Source organism: Tamandua tetradactyla, chromosome 6 (assembly GCF_023851605.1).
Source record: "Tamandua tetradactyla isolate mTamTet1 chromosome 6, mTamTet1.pri, whole genome shotgun sequence".
NCBI classification, from domain to species: Eukaryota; Metazoa; Chordata; class Mammalia; order Pilosa; family Myrmecophagidae; genus Tamandua; species Tamandua tetradactyla.
The window spans coordinates 117,961,808-117,984,219 of NC_135332.1; the positions used below are offsets into that span (position 1 = coordinate 117,961,808).

The 22,412-nt window shown below is 38.9% G+C and overlaps 1 pseudogene; it reads right to left on the reverse strand.

Annotated features, from left to right (window-relative positions):
- Positions 1–5,974: 5,974 nt before the first annotated feature.
- Positions 5,975–21,843, reverse strand: LOC143686812 (tRNA N(3)-cytidine methyltransferase METTL2-like; annotated as a pseudogene).
- Between the last annotated feature and the right edge of the window lie 569 nt (positions 21,844–22,412).

Below are 22,412 nucleotides of genomic sequence, written 5' to 3' on the forward strand. Positions count from 1 at the left end.
TCTGTTTGTTTGTTTGTCTGTTATTTTTCTTTTTTTTTACTATTATTATTATTTTTATTTTTTCTCTATATTAACATTCTATATATATTTTTCTGTTGTTTTGATAGTTCTTTTCCTAAATCAATGCAAATGTACTAAGAAATGATGATCATGCATCTATGTGATGATGTTAAGAATTACTGATTGCATATGTAGAATGGAATGATTTCTAAATGTTGTGTTAATTTCTTTTTTTTCTTTAATTAATAAAAAAAAAAGAATGTTTGTATGTCTTTTGTTGTTTATAATAAGAATATTAAAAAAAAAGAAAAGCCTGACCCTGGGGGTTGAAAACTGTTGATTCCAGGTTAAATGGAGTTTTATTATATTACTCTCTTTGGCTTTGAATATGTTTCAGATTGTCCAGAATTAAAGTTTTTTTTTAAGGTTAAAAAAGAGAAAGAGAGAACACATTGGAAAGGCTAACATGGATGTGTCCAGGGAAGGGACACTAAAGTGGCCCGCGCTAAAGTGGAGTGGGCCAGTTTGTCTTATAGGAAAGCTTTGTAGGTGGCAGGTCTCCATAGTAGCCTTTGAATACTAGGTGTGTTTGTTCCAGGAGGAGAAAACTAGCAGAACTGTGGTCTACTGTCACATACCTTAAATTTGTTTTGGGCAAATGCTTAACAATCTTTATGAGCCTCTGCATCCTATTATTAACTAAGAGTTTGCTTTAGCCCAGTATTTTACAAGCTTTCATGGTTTGGGGAGGTTTCAATTGTTTTGGGAGATTTGGGGGCTTTGGGGAAATTTTTGTCCCAGGAAGTTTGCAACTCTGTTTTAGTTCCTTTGGAGCTAGATAAGAAACTAAGGACTTGGAGTTGTTAACTATTTCAGAGCTGAGTAGGAAACCAGGGACTTTCAGTCATCCTATTTTATCTTGCTTCAATCCCCACCGTTCAATCCCTTTCATCTTTTTTTTTTTTTTAATGCTGTGTGGCGGGGGTCATACTTCATTCTTTTTCCATGTGTTCATCCTGTTTTTACAGCACCATTTGTTGAATTTTTGTTTGCTTTAGGGAAGTGCATGGGCCAGGAATTGAACCGAAGTCCCTTTAGTCTTAAAGAAAGGTTGAGAATAAATTTTTTTAATGTTTTCACAGAATTGAGAGAGTACATGTAAGACTGTGTGTAATTGCTGGCAATGTTAGAAGGTTTGGGGGATGTGCTGGTTTGAAAGGATGTATATCCCCTAGAAAAACCATGTTTTAATCTAAATCCCATTTCATAAAGGCAGAATAATCCCTATTCAATACTGTATGTTTGAATCTGTAATTAAATCATCTCCCTGGAGATGTGATTTAATCAAGAGGGGTTGTTTAACTGGGTTAGGTGACGACCTGTCTCCACCCATTTGGGTGGGTCTTGGTAAGTTTCTGGAGTCCTATAAAAGAGGAAACATTTTGGGAAAAGGAGGAGATTCAGAGAGAGCAGAGCAGAATGACATAGCCACGAGAAGCAGAGAGCCCACAAACCAGTGACCTTTGGAGATGAAGAAGGAACATGCCTCCCGGGGAGCTTCATGAAACAGGAAGCCAGGAGAAGAAGCTAGCAGGTGATGCCGCACTCACCATGTGCCCTTCCAGATGAGAGAGGAATCCTGACTGTGTTTACCATGTGCCTTTCCAAATGAGAGAGAAACTCTGACTGTGTTTACCATGTGCATGTCTCACTTGAAAGAGAAACCCTGAACTTCATCGGGCTTCTTGAATCAAGGTATCTTTCCCTGGATGTATGTCTTTGTTTGGACATTTCTATAGACTTGTTTTAATTGGGACATTTTCTCAGCCTTAGAACTGTAAGCTAGCAACTTATTAAATTCCCCTTTTTAAAAGCCATTCTGTTTCTGGTATATTGCATTCCAGCAGCTAGCAAACTAGAACAGGGGATATTGGAAAATGCAAAAGCATTATTATGTTACAATCCACCCCATCCCACCACTCTTAGAATTGTCTCGCCACCTCTTCTGGGTAAGTCCCTGAGTGCTGGAATGGGAGGTTACATGTTTACAGCTTGAAATGTTGAGAAATGAGCAACAATAGCATTTGGGAGAAGCATGTATGCTCTGGCTTGCGTAGAGCTGCTTTGCCCCCCTGTTCACCCATTTGTCATAAAATGATGTCCGGGTCATACTTGAATGTGGATAGCCATCCTTTGTGCTGGTGTGCAGTGGAATCACGAGTTCTGGTGATTGAGCTGTTCCAAACACATTTCACAGATGGGAAGGTTCTGTTTAAATATACTTTCACAAATAGAGGTAACATACAGAATAGAGAAGGAATAGTTATAGAGAGTATTAGAATTAGGTAGGTGCCACTTTGGGGGACATTGGTGATTGACAGTTATTATTTAATTGTTCCAGTTTAATGAAGACAGTGGAAGAATATTCCACAGGAGGCTAGAGTTATTTAAAGCTGAAATTTAAATATTTGCCAAATACTTTAGTTAAAACAGAAGTTTACTTTTTTTTTTTTTTTAACATAACTAGGGTTATATTAACAGGTAGAACATAATTTGTATACTTGCTTTGCTTCTTTTAAATGTTTCCTTTTGTTGAAGATTAATTTCTGATTTGTAGTTTACTGCAGATACTTTTAGAGAAACAGTAGAGTGAAACAATACAATTGATAGGGAAATTTAATGATAACATTTTTTATGCAATTTATATTAAATGAATTTAGCTATTTTTAGCACTTAATTTTTATAAGGTGAAAGAATAAGTTTAGCAGCTGTTTGAAATAAAAGGTATATGTTTTTAGGTTTGACATTAAGAAAGCAAAGTGTTAAAGGTAGTGTGGTTTGAAACAATATTTGTTTTTTTATTTAATTAAAGTTGAGGAAAAGACTTACAAGTTTTGTTTTGAACAACTAAGGGTAAGCTAATGTTAACACAGACGTAAGAAGTTATTTTGCCAAACTATGCTTACTTAAGGAAAACTCTTTACTGAAGGTGGGATAATAATTTAAGAAAACTTTGTCACTTTAACAGAAAACTAAGTTTTAGTTTTGCATTAGTATTTTATAGACCTATTAAACTTTTCTAACCTTCACCACAATTTCTCTCTCCGCAAACTTTCTAAGCCTTCCATATCCATTTAAGTATTATCTTACATTTTCCTCATTCTATAACAACCATTCATTTGATCTTAGGACAAAACTACACTCGTTTTCCTTTCAAAAAAAGCATTCTTCATATTCTTCATATTTAAGTTAACAAAATAATTTCGGAAACTGTCTCCAAGCAATCACCATAAAATAAAAACTTGTCAGAATATATACATAATGCATTTTGGAAACAGTAACAATTGCTTACTTTTTTAATGTTTTGTTTTGTTTACATCTCAGCGGGTGGCACTGAGAGTACAGCCTGGATTCTTTCAGATGATAAAGAGTGCTCTCCTGGGGTGAGGACAGATCCAAAATAAAGAACCTTTTGTAAGACAATTTGAGTTTTAGAAGGTGAAACCTGGGAATTTCATTTGGCTAGGAAATTAAGGGTAGCAATGGTGTCCCTGCTGGAGGCTTCTCTTGTAGGACTGCATATTAATAAATCATCTCCATACTGAAGGAGGGAGCTAAACTCCAAATTCAGGAAGGCTAGGTCCTGTGCTAGCACAATCCCGAAAAGGGGAGGGCTGTCTCTGAACCCTTGGAGTAGGACTGGCCAGGTGAGCTAGGTTGGGACTGCATCCTAGGCCCATTTTAAAGTTGGGTTGTTTGTTCTATTGTTGTTCAGTTGTATGATTTCTTTATATATATTGGATATTAAACCCTATGTCATATGTGGTTTCCAAATATTTTCTCCCATTAGAAGGCTACCTCTTCACCTTTTTGACAAAGTCCTTTGAGATACAGAAACATTTGATTTTGAGGAGTTCTCATTTGTCTATTTTTTTCTTTCATTGCTTGTGCTCCGAGTGTAAAGCTACCATTACTAGGTCTTAAAGATGTTTCCCTGAACTTTCTTCTAGGAATTTTATGGTACTGTCTCTTATATTTAGGTCTTTGTTCCACTAGGAGCTAATTTTTGGATAGGGTGTAGGTAGGGGCCCTCTTTCATTCTTTTGGCTATTGACATCCAGTTCTCCCAACCCATTTATTGAAAAGACTTTTCTGTCCCAGTTCAGTGGATCTGGGGTCTTTATCAAAAATCAATTGACTGTAGATTTGCTGGTCTATTTCCATACTCTCAATTCAATTCCATTCATCAAAATGTCTATTTTTGAACCAGAACCATGCTATTTTGACCATGTGGGACAGGGGGTGACTCTTAGGCATAATTGTAAATAAGCTCAGCTTCTCTTTTGCAGGGATAAGTTTATAGGGTTAAACCCCAAGATTGAGGGCTCAATTTATTAAATTCGTTGTCCCCATTGCTTGCAAGAATATTAGGAATTCCCGAGATAGGGAAGTTGAATATTTCTTCCTTTCTACCCACTCCCCTAAGGGGACTTTGCAATACTTTTTTTATTCTCTGCCCAGATTACTTGGCCTATATCAGGACATCACACAAACCAACAAAATCTCATGCTCTCTTAAAAAGTCCATGTGATTATGGCATTCAACTAACAGACCATACAAGTTAAATTAGATACTGCGTTACCCAAAATTAAAATTTTGCAGCAAATAAACATCTCTTCCTTTGGTCTCACACAGAAGTTGAACCATATCATCCTTTACCCTATATTCTGATTTACCTTAGTCCTATAAGATCAGCTTCATTCATATCTCTAGTCAAAGTCTGATCATGTTTTCAACTTTTTTAACAGTTGTATGGAATAATGCTGACTTTCATAGCTTCAGTGCTACAACTCTGAGTCTTAGGTGTCACATGAATACCTGAAGTTTCAGGGAATGATCAGGTTAAGCACAAATAGCTCAGTATCTCAGAATTTAGAAATAACAGTTACAACTCTAGAATATATGTGACTGTAAGAGATTATAATCCAGGGCCCTTTACAACAGCCTCCAACCTGATAAACCATGCTTTTGACTTCAATTCTCCAAGTATGTACATTGTAGTTAGTCCATATGAGCAAGGCATGATAATATTTGTCTGTTTGTTTCTGACATGTCATTTAACATACTGTCCTCAAATTTCATTCACCTAGTTGCATGCCTCACAACTTCATTCCTTCTTGCAGCTGCTCACTAGTCCTTTGTATGTATACACCTTAGTTCCCCCTCCATTCCTCAGTTGTTATACTCTTAGGCCACCTCCATCCATTGCTAATCTGGAACACTGGCCATAAATATCAGTGCGCAAATGTCCATTCATGTTCCCAATCTCAGTTCCTTCAGGTATATACCTTGCAACAGGGTTGCGGGATCATCTGGCAACTCCACCGGTAGCCTCCTGTGAAAGTACCACACTGCCCTCCAGAGGAGCTACACCTCTCAGCTTCCCTACCAACAGTAAATACGTACATCTCTTTCTCCACATTTTCTCTAGCACTTGTTTCTCTCTGTTCATTTTAAAGCAGTTTTATTTGAACATCATACAATCCAACCTGAGTAAATAGCCATGGCTTTGTCACCATAATCTTTATGAAGAAATTTCCTTTTTATCTACAAATAATCCATATCCCTCCCCCATTTCCCCTGCTTGTTACATTTAGTTTGGCATAATGCCTTTGTTACATTCAGTGGAAGTGTATTACAATGCTACTGTTGACTATAGACCATAACTTGCATTGATTGTAGTTTTTCCTGTATGCTGTTCCATTTTCAACACCTTGCAATGTTGGCATTTGTTTGTTCTCCCTCATGCAAAAAACATTTTTATTTTTGTACATTCAATCACCATCATTGTCCTCTCCAGGCATTCCTAAGTTATACCTTCTCAGCCTTTATCCTCCACCTTTTCTTCTGGTGTCATACGTGCTCCCAGCCCTTCACCTTCAATCATACTCACATACAGCTTCATTCAGTGTACTTATATTTTAGAGCTACCATCAGATAGTATTGTGCTAACCATTTCTGATTCTTTTACAATCAGTCCTGTTGCACATTCTGTATTCCTTCAGCACCACTGCCCAATATCTACCCTGTTTCTATCTCCTGATAACCTGTGTTCTTAAACTCTCAAAATTAACTCATTAATGTTAGTTCATATTAATGAAACCATACAGTATTTGTCCTTTTGTTTCAGGATAATTTCATTCAGCATAATGTCCTCAAGGTTCATCCATGTTGTTCCATGCTTCATGGCTTTTTTCTGTCTTACAGCTGCTTAATTTTCCATCATATGTATGTACAACAGCTTGTTTAGCCACTCATCTGTTGGTTTAGCCACACTCATCTGTTGATGGGCATTTGGACTGTTTCATTCTCTTGGCAATCATAAATAATGCTGCTATAAACATTGGTGTGCAAATATCTGTTTGTGTCCTTGCCTTCAGTCCCTCTGAATATATATCTAGTAATGGGATTACTGGATCATATGACAATTGTATACTTAGCTTCCTGAGGAACTGCCAAACTGCCCTCCAGAGCCATTGTACCATTTTATATTCCCACCAGCAGTGGATAAGTGTGCCTCTTCCATATCCTCTCCAGCATTTGTCATTTTCCATTTTTTGAAAATAATGGCCATTCTAGTGGTTGTGAGATGTTAGCTCATTGTCATTTTGAATTGCATTTCCCTAATAGCCAGTGAAATTGAGCATCTTTTCATGTGCCTTTTAGCCATTTGTATTTCCTCTTCTGAAAAGTGTTTGTTCATATCTTTTGCCCTTGTTTTAATTGGGTTATGTCTTTTTGTTGTTGATTGTAGTGTCTCTTTATATATTCTGGATAGTAAACCCTTTTGGATATGTGATTTCCAAATATTGCCTCCCATTGCATAGGCTGTCTTTTCACTTTTCTGACAAAGTTCTCTGATGCACAAAAGTATTTAACTTTGTGGTGCTCCCATTTATCTATTTATTTTTTCATTGCTTATGCTTTGGGTGTAAGGCCTAGGAAACCACCTCTTATCACACGATTTATAAGATATTTCCCTCAATTTTCTTCTATAAGCTTTATGGTCTTAACTCGAATGTTTAGGTCTTTGATCCATTTTGAGTTAATTTTTGTATGGGGTGTGATATATGGATCCTCTATCAATCTTTTGCATATGAATATCCAGTTCTCCAAGCACCACTTATTGAAGAGGCTGCTCTGTCCCAGTTGGGTTGGCTTGACCACTTTATCAAAGATCAGTTGTCCATAGGTAAGAGGTTCTTTATCTGAACACTCAATTTGCTTCCATTGGTCAGGATATCTATCTTTATGTTAGTACCATGCTGTTTTGACCACTATAGCTTTGTAATATACTTTAAAGTCAGGTAGTGTGAGAGTGCCTACTTCATCTTTCTCAAGGTATTTTTAACTATTTGGGGCACCCTGCCCTTCCAAATAAGTTTGGTTACTGGATTTTCTATTTCTGCAAAGTAAGTTTTTGGGATTTTAATTGGTATTACATTGAATCTATAAATCAATTTGGGCAGAATTGACATCTTAATTATATTTAACCTTCCTATCCATGAGCAGGGAATGTCTTTCCACCTATTTAGAACTCTTTGATTTCTTTTAGCAATATTTTATATTTTTCTGTGTACAGGTCCTTTATATCCTTGGTTAAGTTTATTACTAAATACTTGATTCCTTTAGTTGCTATTTTGAATGGAATTTTTTCCTTGTCTCCTCAATTTGGTCATTTCTTGTCAATAGAAACATTACTGATTTTTGCACATTAATCTTGTATCCCACCACTTTGGTAAATTTGTTTATTAGCTCAGGTAGTTTTGTTGTAGATTTCTCAGGATTTTCCAAGTATTAGATCATGTCATCTGCAAATAATGAAAGTTTATTATGATTTCCTTTCCTATTTGGATGCCTTTTATTTCTTTTTCCTACCTGATTGCTCTAGCTAGAACTTCTAGCACAATGTTGAATAACAGTGGTGATACTTGGCATCCTTGTCTCATTCTTGATCTTAGGGGGAAAGCCTTCAGTCTCTCACCATTGCGTACAATGTTGGTTGTGTTTTTTTCATATATGTCCTTTATTGTATTGAGGAAGTTTCCTTCAATTCCTACCTTTTGAAGTATTTTTAACAGAAAAGGATGCTAAATTTTGTTGAATTTTTTTTTTTAGGATCAATTAAGATGATCACGTGATTTTTCCCTTTTGATTTGTTAATGTGTTGTATTGCATTGATTGATTTTCTTGTGTTGAACTACCTTTCATGCCTGGTATAAACCCCACTTAGTTGTGCTGTATAATTTTTTATTGTGTCTTTAGATTTGATTTGCGAATATTTGTTGAGAATTTTTGCATCTATATTCATTAGTGGGATTGGCCTGTAGTTTTCCATTCTTGTAGCATCTTTATCCAGTTTTGGTATTAGAGTTATAGCCACGTCATAAAATAAGTTAGGTAGTATTCTTTTTTCCTCAATTTTTTGGAAGAGTTTGAGCAGGTGGTGTTAGTTCTTTTTAGAATGTTTGTTAAGATTCCCCTATGAAGCCATCTTGCCCTGGGCTTTCCGTTGTATGAAGATTTTTGATGACTGATCAAATCTCCTTACTTTAAACAATTAAACAAATAAACAAACCAGAAAAAAAACGTATGATGTATAGTCTTTTTTTACTTGCCTTTTACTTCCTTAACATTATATTTCTAATATTTATACACTTCATGAATAGCAGTAGTTCATTCATTTTCTCTGCAGTATGTTGCACTGCTTGGATATACTACAATTTATCCATTTACCTGTTGATGGTCATCTGAGGTTTTTTTTTCCCAATTCTTTGCTATTGCAAACCTTGCTAATATTCTTGTGCGGGTTCTCTGTGCACAGTGCCAAATGCAAACATGTTTTTGGGATATGCAGTTAGGAATGGGACTACTGGGTTGGAGGGTATGTTAATGTTCAATTTTGAAAGATAATGACAAACAGTTTTCCAAAGTGGTTAGTTTACATTCTACCAGCCACAGATCATATACTTCCTAATATATGAACTTGTTAAAATCTATATTTTGCCAAACTAAAGGGTATATCTCATAGTAATACTGGTTTGCATTTCTGTAATTCCTAATGAAATTAACTTTTTTCATATTTTTTGGCCATGTGTATTTCCTCATCAGTGAAAGTTCTGACCCTCGCAATTTATTTGTTTCTTTACCACTTTTTTTTCAAAGAGCTCTATTTGATTTATTGTAGAACTCATCTGAGACATCAAGCACGTTGGCAGTACAAGGTGCAATATACCATATGATCATGAGAAAAGGTCATCAGTATTGAAAGGAAAGTGAAGGACAGCAGAGGAGGAGAATGCATGAAAAGAAGAAATGGACAGACCTCAATGGATCATGGCAAGCTTTATTAGAGAGCTTGAGAAGGACAGCCTGAGGAGCAGTTAAGGTGACTGAACCAAGAGCCATGCTAAGGGGGGGGAGAATGGCATATTTATAGAGCAGGGATTATTGAAACCAAGAAAAATAAAAAAACAGAAGAACAATGTCTTTTGTGGTTACACTTCTGTGGGTAAACATTTGGCATGCTTCAGAGATTGCTAAGAATAGGCAGGTGGGGCTCTCCAGTTCACCAGGGTGGGGGGTGAAGTTCAATCATCTGTGACAGGTTAGGTCAGTTTGTTAGCGCCATCATTTCAGACTCTGGAGGAGTGTAAGAAGGTAGCAGGGTGACATTGTTGTATCTGGCTGCTTCCTGCTGATTGGAGGAGTTTTTTTTTTTTTGGCATAGGCAGGCTCTGGGAATTGAACGTGGGTCTCTGGCATGGCAGGTGAGAATTTTGCCACTGAGCCACCATCACTGCCCCCCTGTACCATTTTTTAAATTTATCTCATGGTTGTATATTCACCACCATGGTCATTTCTCAGAATATTTACATCATTCCAGAAAAAGAAATAAAAAGAAGAAAAGAAAAAAAATACATACTAAACTCCTTACTCCTCCCTCTCATTGACCATTAGTATTTCCCTCTAACCAATTTATTTTAACATTTGTTCCCCCTATTATTTATTTATTTTTAATCCATATTTGTCATTCATCTGTCTATACCATAGATAAAAGGATAATCAGAGCAAGGTTTTCACAGTCATGCAGTCACTTTGTGAAAGCTACATCATTATACAATCATCTTCAAGAAACATGGCTTTTGGAGCACAGCTCTACATTTTCAGGCAGTTCCCTCCAGCCTCTCTATTACACCTTAACTAAACAGGTGATATCTATTTAATGTATAAGAATAACCTCCAGAATAACCTCTCAACTCTGTTTGGAATCTCTCAGTCATTGACACTTTATTTTGTTGCATTTCTCTCTCCCCCCTTTTGGTCAAGAAGGTTTTTTCAATCCCTTGATGCTGAGTCCCAGCTCATTCTAGGATTTCTGTCCCATGTTGCCAGGAATGTCTACACCCCTGGGAGTCATGTCCCACATCGTCAGAGGCTTTTGGAGTTGGGCAGCACAAAATACTGGAAAAGGGCTGGACCCCAAGAAAAGGGGGCACTTAGAGCCTAGAAGTACATAGAGCCACTTACCAACTCAAGCTCTTGATTGAAAAACCCAAGGAGCAAGGGTCCAGCTTTGAAAGACTTTTTTGCTTTATTTTTATTTCTTAAACAGCTCATTAGATAGAGCTGGAAGCACACTCAGACGTCAGCACTGCCCCAAGCAAGGGCAGAACTAAAGCTTGTCTGAGAGACAAGTAACTAGTCAGGTGAAAGGAGTTAATTCCCTCAAGGGTATATCTTCCCCAAGAAAACAAGAGCAGGGTCCAGCTCATATAGAATCCCTCCTTCAAGGAATTCAGGCCCCATTTACTTTAAAACAGATCAAACAAACCACAACATTCCCTGAAGTCAAAAATCCAGAGCAAGATTCTAACTTTTTTCAATTCTATGAAGGCCAAGAGAGGTGAGGAAGCTGTAGAAGAAAAGTTTGAAGCTAGCAGAGGTTTGTGAGGTTTAAGGAAAGAAGCCATCTGTATAACATAAAAGTGCAAAGTGAAGTAGCAAGTGCTGATGTAGAAGCTATAGCAAATTATCCAGATGACCTAGCCAAGATAATTGATGAAGGTAGCTAAATGAAACAACAGATTTTCAATGTAGACAAAACAGCCTTATATTGAAAGAAGATGCCATCTAGGACTTTTCTAGTTAGAGAAGTCAATGCCTGGCTTCTAAACTTTAAAGGACAGGCTGACTCTTGTTGGGACTAATGCAGCTGGTGCTTTAAGTTAAAGCCAATGCTCATTTACCATTCCAAAACTTCTAGGTCCTTGAAGAATTATCCTAAATCTATTCTGTTTGTGCTTTATAAATGGAAAAACAAAGCCTGAATGATAGCACATCTGTTTACAACATGGTTGACTGATTATTTTAAGTCTACTGTTGAGACAGAAAAAAAATATTTCAAAATATTACTGATCATTGACAACGTACCTGGTTACCCAAGAACTCTGATGGAGATGGACAATGAGATCATGTTGTTTTCACGTCTGCTAACACAACACCCATTTTGCAGCCCATGGATCAAAGAGTCATTTTGACTTTCGAGTCTTAGTGTTTAAAAGATGCATTTCATATGGCTATAGTTCCTGTAGGTAGTGATTCCTTGATGGAACTGGTCAAAGTAAACTAAAAACCTTCTGGAAAGGATTCACCGTTCTAGATGCCATTAAGAACATTCATGATTCATGGGAGGAGGTACAAATAAGAACATTAACAGGAATTTGGGATACATTAATTCCAACCTTCATGAGTGACTTTAATGGGTTCAAGACTTCAGTGGAGGAAGTAACCGCAGATGTGGTGGAAATAGCAAGAGAATTAGAATTAGAAGTGAAGCCTGAAGATGTAGCTAAATGGCCACAATCTCATGATAAAACTTTAATGGAGGAGGAGTTACTTCTTGTGAATGAACAAAGAAAGTGATTTCTTGAGATGGAATCTACTTCCGATGAAGATGCCATGAACATTGTTGAAATGACAGCAAAAGATTAAGAATATTTCACAAACTTAGTTGATAAAGCAGTGACAGAACTTAAGAGGATTGACTCCAATTTTGAAAAAAGTTTTGTGGGTAAACTGCCATTAAACAACATTGCATGCTGCAGAGAAACCAATTGGTGCCGTAAACTTCACTGTTATCTTGTTTTAAGAAATTGCCACGGCCACCCCAGCCTTCAGCAACTACCACCCTAATTAGTCAGTAGCCATCAACATCAAGGCAAGACCCTCCAAAAAGATTACAACTAAATAAAGGTTCAGATAAAGTTCAGCAATTTTTTTTAGCAATAAAGCATTTTTAAATAAGATATGTACTTTAGTTATTTTTTAGACATAGTGTTATTGCACATTTAATAGATTATCTATAGTATAAACATGACATAAGAACTGGGAAACCAGAAAATTCGTGTGACTCGCTTTATTGCGATATTCTCTTTATTGTGGTGGTCTGGAACCAAACCTGCAATATCTCCAAGGTATACTTATAAGCAAATTCTCTTCTTTCTCTTCTGATTTTTTTTTTTTGAGAAATGCAGGGTTTGCAGAATCTTTAAATAGTGTAATCCTCTGGTTTTGTACCTTAACTTGGTACATTATTCAGTTGTCAGAGCTATTTTGTGTCAAGTGCAATAGTTTCTGAATGTGCCTTGAACCCACACATGGTACATTTTTACTTGTTTTTTTTCCTATTAACTTGCAAGTGATGATCAAACAGATTTTGCTTCTCATCTAATCCAGTCTTGCAGAACATATTGTGGACTTTCCCTTTTGTAAAGAAATATACTCTGGTACCATCTCCTTGAACATAAAAATTTTCAGATAAACAACCCCTCTTTTAAAAATGACATTGAGTCTTATGATATCTTCCATTGTTCTGGAATAATAGCATTCTCCCTGGTTTCAGTAACTTAGACAATTTGCAATACCTTGCACCCTGTCAGGATGAATAGAAGAGCGCACAAAGACAAGGAGAATGATTTCCAGGATCCCATCTGGGAAAGGGTAGGGCAAACCATCATTGCATGCATCATGAAGGAAGGCAGGGCACTGGGCTGCTCTGTGGTATGTGCACAACCTGGCCAGCTCCACAGCTCCAGAAGTCTAATCAGAATAACAAAGGAAGGACTCTGGAGCCTTCTGCAAGATGTGCAGAATTGGAAAAACACTATTTCCAGCATCACAGTCAACATCTAGTATTCAGTCTTCAGAGGTCCTTTGCTGTGTTCTTCAGAATCTCAGTTGGAAAAATCAGATCCTGATTTGCTTTGACTTTCTGAGGAGCCAGAGTTTGTTTTATTTTAATTTTTTTTTCTTTTGACCTAGTAGGGAAATAGATTCTTTCAGCAAAACCAGGAACAACCACCCAAAGGAACCAGGGAGCGCCCCACCCTTTTGATACTTACAAAGCCTGCCTCCTGCTTGTCCTGCTTGTTAACTCTACTCCCAAATGCACCACCTCCCCCACACACACCCAGTGTGGTCCTCCATGACATGCAGTGTCCTCCCCTGGCTGTGAGCCTGTGACTAATAAATTGCTCATGTGCTGGTGTCATGTGTTCGGTCATCCCCATAGCCATAGGGCTTCACCAACGGGATGGAGAGGCAGCCAACAAAATGCGAGTAAAGATTTTAATGAATTTATTATAATTTAAATATAAGGCAGTAGTCTTTTTTGCATTTATTAATTCATTTCAAAATAATAAAACATATTGCATGTTAAAATAAATAATATTTTTAATGAATAACATATTTTCAAAATAAAAATATCAGTGAAAAGAGTGATTCTGTTTTACATTTTTGCAAGTCTCTTCTGGTTTAATAGAAGAGGATGGAATTTTCCCAGATGTTTCTGCCTTCAGTCTGTTGCAATATGTCAAGTAGGCTTTGGAAAAATCTTTCTTTCTCTTTCCAGATCCTCACACAATGCCTGGCATATAGCAGCAGCATGGATGACTGAATGAGGAATAATGGGAAAAAATGATAATCAGAGGGAGGGAGATGTTCTGATATCTACAGCAGGGTCAGTTGTTTAGGAGTAATCTAGTTTTTCTTGTGTGTATATATGTGTGTGTGGTTTACTTTGGTGAGGTCAGCAATTTAATGGAAATACATATGAAATAGTTTACATATATGAGAAAATAAAGTAGCAATATTAAAGGTGGGCAGTGGCAGCTCAGTGGCAGAGTTCTCGCCTGCCATGCCAGACACCTAGATTCGATTCCGGGTGCCTGCCCATGCACCAAAAAAAAAGGCCTAATGTAGTAATGTTAGGATATGTTAGATTTGTCTTTGATTTCCTGTGAGTTTAGTTTACCATGCATACCTATTAATGCAAATGCAAATGTTTGGCTTATAATTTCTGCTCTTTAGAGATGAACGTGAAAATGCTGAAACAGTATTTTAAAATACATGTCCTAGTTTCTTCAACAAGGTCTGTGGTATGAAAAGAAAGTGAAGAGAACTGTGGCAAATTGGGTTTTTGGAATTAGATGCTAAGACACAGTTTGGGGTGCAAGATGACCCATAAGGGGCAACTCGTATGAAAGGCAGGTGCAAAGAAGCAGAGGTGGAGGGAAAAGTCAAACTTAAAGAGCCTTGGCCAATCCAGAAGGGCTCGCTGGAGCAAATGTGGTCCATCAGAATTGCCCTGCACCATTCCAAAAAGCTGGGCCCTTATAGTCCTACCTCGCTCATCACTAAATGGGGGCTGACCTGGGAAGGATGTGACTGTGGCCCATGCAGCTCTAGCTGAGAGCCAGAGCTGTTGGCTGACCTCAGGCCCCACAGCAGGCAGCAGGTCCTTCTTGAGGGGTATCTGGGTGGTGTACTTCCATGGCTATCAGAGATTATAGATTAAAAGAGGTTTAAGGGGTGTCTGGATAGTTCAGCAGTAGAATTCTCATCTGGGGAGACCCAGGCTTGATTCCCGGCCCATGCACTTCCCAAACAAACAAAAGCAAACAACCAACCAAAACCTCAAAGAAACAAGAATTTAGCAAATGGCCCTGCAATAAGGGGATACTCACATGGAAAAAGAATGAAATGTGACCCCCATCATACAGCATACAAAAAAAGAAAAAGATGTACGAGACCTCAGCCAAATGCCTGTGAATCCTCAGTCAAACACACAACATGAGAAGATAGTATGGAGACAAAGGGGAAAAGTGAACCTCGACTAGGTATTAGAGGATGGGAGTTATTAATGTTTCGGGATGTGATGATATTGTGGGTATGTTAGAAAATATCCACATCTGTTAGCATAACACCCTAAAGTATTTATGGTGATATAATTAGATATCTAGGATTGGTTCCAGCAAAAGAGCGACAACACAAGCAAAGGAGAAGAGTAATAGGTGAAACAAAGAATGCTAAAATGTCCACAGTCATTAAATCTAGAGATGGGATCGAGCAGGTTCATTATGGTATTCTTTCTGTTAGTATGTTTGAAAATTTTTGTATCATAAAAAAATTTTAAAACTTCCAAAGGTCACTTAAAAGTAAATATATCTTTTGTTAAAATCATTATAATTATACAGTGAGCATTACTGGATGTCTCTCATATGCCAGAGCTCAAAAAATGAATTCAGAAAAAAACTTGTGTTTTAGTATCATGATGATCTGCCCTGTTCAGGAGACAAAGTATCCTGCATTGTCAGCCGACAGTGTTCAGAGAAGACAGGGTTTTCCTGGTGTGTGTGCATACAAACTAATAACTGGGAGAGGAGGGACTGGGAGAATAGGATGGGAGTAAGTAAGGCAAGGGAGAAAGAAAACTCCCTAGGTGATTTTGAGAGCCTCCTGCCACACGATCTTATTTAACTCGCACAGTAACCACTCCATGGTATCGTTCTAGATTTTCTGGAATATCATTCCCATTTTACAGATTAGGAAATTGAGACTCAGAATTTTGGGATTCCAAGTCAGGTTGCTTTGGTCTCCAGGCCCTAGTGCCGGGCCCTGGAGCACAGAGCTGGTCTATTCTCAGGCAGCAGCTTCTCTCCCCTGGAAAATTCAATGAGGCAGTTCCCCCTACAGCTCCTGGGTCAGCACCGGGGCCGCTCACAGGCTTAGGATGACCCTCTCTGCTTGTGACACTCTGACCTTACTTTCTGAAATTAGAAAAATTAGAAGCATAGATAGAAAAAATTGCTAATTTTGAATCTTAACTAGAAGTCTGAAGTTTCCCTCTTCCTCTGGGGATTTTTTCCTGATTTTCATTCACTCATCCGCCCATCTTCAGGTAATGCCCTTTGTAATTTGTCATCTGCCTGAAGGCAATACTCCTTGGTCCCCAGTAAAAACTGTCCAACAACTTTGGGAGAAAGTCACTGGAAAGCTTTGTTGAGAGGTCGTGATGGATTCTCAAAGACGGAGCCTTCCAACATGTGGGGGGGGGGGGGGCCTTGTGGCCAGTAGGGAGGACGTGAGCCTTCCCTACATCTCAGGTGTGGGATGTCACAATAAGGACAGAGGGAAAGAAAAATCAGCAAGGGAAATTTTCTTCCTCAAGTTTGCATCCTACACCATTTGCAATGAGAAGGGGAGAAGGGAGGGAGGTTTGGGACCTGAACCGAAGGGAAAGCATATCTCTGCAGATGACATTGGAAGTGTTCAAGACCCCTCTGTGCGAGCACAAGGCACTTGGAAGGCAGCCAAGACCTTTCCAAGCAGTGGTACCAGCTGTGGTTCTGTCTGGGGCGCTAAGCAGGTCTTGGAAGGAGAATGAAAGAAAGTCTGCCTCTAAGTGACTCGGTGTTTACCCCTATTGACTTTGATTTATTCCCAAGACTCCAGCCTCACGTCAGAAGCTCTTTTTGCTGGCTATGGCCAATGTTGGAGAAAGCAACAAGGAATCCTGAGATAAGAATGGCCTCATAAACTGAAATGTAAAGTGCTTCCAGATGGTTTTGCTTCATGACTGAACTGTGAAGGTGCTAGCAGTCACCCTTTGAGATTTAATTATATGGCTACACTTAGGCACTGAGGGAAAAAGTTGCACAATGATTTGGAAGTGAGGTATAGATAAGTGGAGGCTTTCAAAATGTGTGTGTGAAAACTTTCTACAAGATACACTTGACATTCTCCACTCTCACTTGTCCCCATAATGTTTATTCTTCCCACATTGCTGTTGATTTCCTGCTTCCCAAACTCCCTCCAGAAAGCTCCTTGTGCACTTTTCTCACATGGTGAAAGACAGAAACCTTGCATAGGATGGAAAATCGCAGCAGGACCTGCCAGAGTCCCCACCTGGGTGGATGTGTTGTTAGTTTCCCTTAGGATGACTAGTTCCTCGGGGCCTCTTGAGGATGAGTGCTTGGTTTCTGTGAAGGCTCTTCAGTTCCCAGACCCAGCCTGGGGAGGCATGACTCTTGTGCAGAAGAAGGATGTCAGTTTAAACTCACAAACCACCTCACCTGGTTACCATCAAGGCTTTCCTACCCTCTTTGTTTTCTTGGGTTGATTTTCATTTTGGCCTAATGTAGATGGAGCAGAGACTTGTGCCTTCATCATTCCCCAGCAAGGCCACCCAGCAGGTGGACCTCAGCTTCCTTCTCCCTGCTTTGACTATTGGAGTCTCTCCCTCCCTCTGGATTGCCATTTTTGCCCCGTTCTTCCTCATTCAGTCATCCATGATGGTGCTGTGTGTCAGGCATTGTGTAGGATCCGGGAAGGGAGAAATGAAAAAAATATGGTCCCATGGCCTTCTGTGTCTCACAGTGAACTGGGGGAGACAGAAATGTGAGTAACAAATAGTGAGTGACTCTTTCCTTATTTTCTTTCTGGCCTTCTGAGTGCAATAGCACCAGCTTTCTTCTGTTTGAGCATTTTCCTGTACTGACTTTAGCCAAATGCAGAAGTTTTCAGTAAATGTTCGTCATCATCATCATTGTCAGTACCAAGCTCTGTCCAGGCCAAGGGTTTTAAATGCCCCCAACCCAGAGCCTTTGGTTACCCAGGAAATATGTGTAGGAAGCACTTATCCTAAGGAAAATGATGAAGCTATTTAAAAATATTTCTGATACGGTTGTGTTATGAAAAATAAACCTTCATCTCCCCCACTGGATTGAGTCAAAGAAAATCCCAAATATTAAAAAATTTGATATACGTATATAATGTATCTACATACGTAAATATATATATATATATATAAAATATCTATAATATTGGCAATATCCCAATGTGATTATCACTTTTTATGGGTTAGCTGGATTATTTTTTTTTAAGGAGAAATTTCCTTTTACTAACATTTGGTTACCCTGAAATGCAATTTATACAGGAAAGGCAAGAGCTTATGCTTGATTTTTTTCCCTTTTATTACAGATTTTAAAAGAATGAGTTGGTTCCTAAGTACTGAAGATTTCAGAAGCACTTCTCCCACCTAGTCTTCTAGTCTTATTCTATTTCCTGTGCTCCCTCACCACTGAAATCTAGAGTTTCAGAGTCCTCTGTCTCTTTCTCCCCTTAAATCCAAATTTCTAGGGTGCCCAAGAAAGAATTGGAGACTCATTCACACTAAAGTACAAATGACTAATAACAGTTTACAGTGTGACTACTCCAGAGAGTTCTTTATTTAACTTGTTTCAACAACTTAGAGAAATGAAGCTTCTGGGATAATATTAGCATTTCTATGCACTTACTATTATGTTTCAGCTACTGTAGTAAATGATTTATATGTGTTATCTTATATCATGCCCACAGCTACTCTAATAGTCTGTATTATCTCCATTTTAGAGATGTGGAAAATGAGGCTCAGGGAGTTTAAATAATTTGCTAGCTAGAAAAGTGGTAAGGGTGAAATTGAAATCTGGTGTTGTCTAACTTCAAAGCCAGAACATTTGACCACATTTCTGTTCTGCCTTCTTGATATAATTCAAGCGTTCTTGAACACAGATTCGGGGGATGGGATGGCTTCTCAAGTTTGAAATCCTCTACTAAAAGTATGTATTAACTCTTGAATATAGTTCCCTGCCACTGTAGCAATAGGGGTACCTTTTGCCCCTTAGGCCCCTGTCTACTTTTCCACTCTATTCCATCTTGCTCCCTTGTACCGGTTGCACTAGCCCTTTTCCTGTTCCTCAATATGCCAAGTTCCTTTCCATCTCAGATCTTAGGGATTCTGCGTCCTAGACCTTTGCATGCCTGACTCCTTGTTATTTGGATCTTTGCTCAAATATTGCTTTTTCTGAGACATTTCCCCTCACCACCCTATCTAAACTAAACACTCCCTACCTCCCAACCACTCTTTCCAAATTCTCAGTTCCTCTTCTAGCTCTTCTTACCGTCTGAAAATATCTTCTTTCTTTTCCTTCCAAGCTGGTGGGGGTTGGAGGTGGGAGGGGGACAGGGACCACATCTGCTTTGCTCACTTCCGGGACTCTGGTGACTGGCATGCAGAAGCCTTGGTTGAATAAATGAATGAAGGCTCCCTACGTGGAGCCCTGGTTCCCCAACCTCATTCCCACCCCTGCTGTTTCCAATGAATCAAAGGGCTGCTACAGCTGTTACAACCTGTGCTTCCATCTAAGGAGCCTCCAGCATTTCTGCCTTTTACATTTATAAACCAAAGCTGAGCAGAAATGGCCAGATTTAGTCCCAGTTAGGAATTAGGCTGAAGTCCAAAATGATTCATATTCTAACTGAAACCTGTTTGCTCAAGCTTAGTCTGTCTTCTCTGACATAGAAACGTTGTTAATTTAAGAAGCATTTTGATTGTGATGGAAAAAGAAAAGAGGTGCGGGAACATGTTTTTGGGCCACTTTCCATAGTAAATCAACTGCTCCTCAGTTTTGAAATGGGACATCTCTCAAATCATCCCTTCCTGATGGGCATATGGAGTGCTTCTGGGTAAAAGAAAATCATGATGGGATTGAAAGCATCTCAGACATTCTCCCACAGTTGGATGACAGAGGCTCCTGAAGTCCTGGAAAACCTATCTTGACCTTATGGGTTTGCATTCGAATTAATCAGCATTTTAGGAGAGAATTTATAGGGTAGGAAAAATATAGTCCTAGAATCACCTTTGTCTGAAGCTCCCAAGGGTTGTTTAAAATGCAGATCACTACTGACTCAGATCTACTGACTCAGCAGTCTACATCTGACAGGTGACTCTTACTAAAGTTTGAGAACCATTGTCATTAGGAAATGAAGTTGTGCTTTTACAACTTACTCTTCCTAAGGAGTTAGAGGTAAGTCACCGCAAAACAAAGCCAAGCTCTGTCCAGCCTTGGAATCACCCGGGGAGCTCTAAAAAGCCTGTGACCCATACTAGAAATTCTGATATAATTAGACTTGGGGTAGTCGGGGCACTTTTTTTTGTTTGTGTTTTACAAATTTAGGGGTGCCCAAGATTGAGAACTATTGCTTTAAAGGGCCTAGACCACATTAGCACTTTCCTCGGGGATTTTTACTTCTGTCCTGCCAACTTTCTATTTCACAGGGGTATGAAAAGTGAGATTTCCTGATTAACAAGTCTAACAAAAGATTTCGCCAAACTTTCTAGATGCCTACCCTGTCACAAGACCTTCCTTTGCTCTTTTAAATGTTACCTTAATTTTTTTTTACCCAAGAAAGGCAGAGTTTGTTCTCCCTGTTGATATAAACAATGTCTGTTTAATATTTAAAGTTTTAGTAGGGCACAAACATCTCCTTTGCCTGTTTCTGTCTCTGTGTTTCTTTCTTTAATGCTTTTCTCCCATCTCTAATTTCTCTTTCTTTCTCCCTTTTTCCTCTCACTACTTTTTGGAATGCTGCTTTTCCTTCCAGAACAAATTCACATCTGTCTTTTTCTTTGGGGGGGGGGTGCATGTCCGAATCGAACCCAGGTTTCCTGCAGGAAAGGCGAGCATTCTACCATGAACAACCTGTGCACTCTTTACATCTGTCTTTATCCACTAAACTCCATCTTCCTCAGGCTTTTTCCCTCCCTTGGAGTCCCAAGGTAGCAGTACCATCTCATTTGGTATTTAATTGTGTTCTCTCTTTGGTATAAATTTGAAGGCAAGGGACCTGAATGATAATTTTGTTGGGTGTCTGGTAGGGTCAGATTGATTGATCAGATTGTCAGGTGAACATTGCAGAAGAGTTGGGATGGATGCAGCTGGGGTGATCCCATTCACTACAGCTCATGAAGGAACGAATTGCAAAAATAAACATTGCAAAGGTGATTTTTAATTAGTTTTTGGTAGACATTTGAAGAGCAGTAAGAGTTTGGCTTTTTGGCAGCTGTTGATTCTTAGTCTACCTGATATACTTCAAAACAAGGCTTGTAGGAGAAGCACACATCTTTATACCTTTACCTTACTTCCTCAAATTTTGTAATGCAGCAATACTAGTATGTATTTATGAAACTATGTTGTGTTTTTTTTAGAGATGAAAGGAATCAAGAGAAATATTTTTCTAAAATTTCTAGAAAACTTTAGAAAAGAAATGAAAATGAAATTCCTGTGTCACATACGATTTTATAATTCTTCTTTTTCCACCTTAAGTGGTTTAAAACAGGTTTCTGCAAAATTTTTTCCAGATAAGTTTCTTTGGACCAAATGAGAAGGAAATCTCATTTTCACCTTATGCTTAATGGAGCTGAATGGCGATTAGGGTATTTACCTGTAGCTCCTTTCAACATAGAAGGAGGCTTTTCAGGTGTTGTCGTCTCATGGACTGCCCTTACTCAGCAAGGAAGGAGTAAACATTTACAAATGTCATGTTTTCCTCTTCCGTGCTTGAAGACTGCAGGTCCTCAGCCCCTGAGGACCTCACAAGAGAGGACACTCTCCGTGACACCATTGCAACTTCTCTGAAACCAGGAGCAGTTCTTTCCCCCTTTATGCCTCTATGCGGGTCATCAGGTAATCATCCTGTTAAGAGAAATAGGTTTGAAAGCCATCTTTACAGGCATGTCATCACCCCGCACTCCCAGGAAGGCTGCCTGTTTGGGTTTGTATCTGTCACTCTGGAAAAGCCCTGGGATGCCTTCCAGCACTGGGGACGTGGGTCACTTCCTTCCAGGACCAGCAGGGGTCAGCGGGAACGCTCGCTGCTCCATCCTGGCCTTTCTGCTCATCACTTCTGTAACCAGGGGCGAGCAAGGAGCCATCTTTTGGTCCCTGGACTGAGGCAATGCAACTCTTAAATCTTCAGAGGTATTTGGCTCTCATTCCGCACCTTTCCATACCGCTCCCGGCTTTTGCAGCATACCCCTCCAGGCACGCAGCTTTTGCTGGTTCATTATCCCCCATTCTCTCCCATCAACATCTAAACTCTACAACACAAACCACCTCTTTTTCCCACTTGTATTAGTAGGGACTCTCTAGGGTAACAGAACAGATCCTATAATAAATCTCACATTATTATGC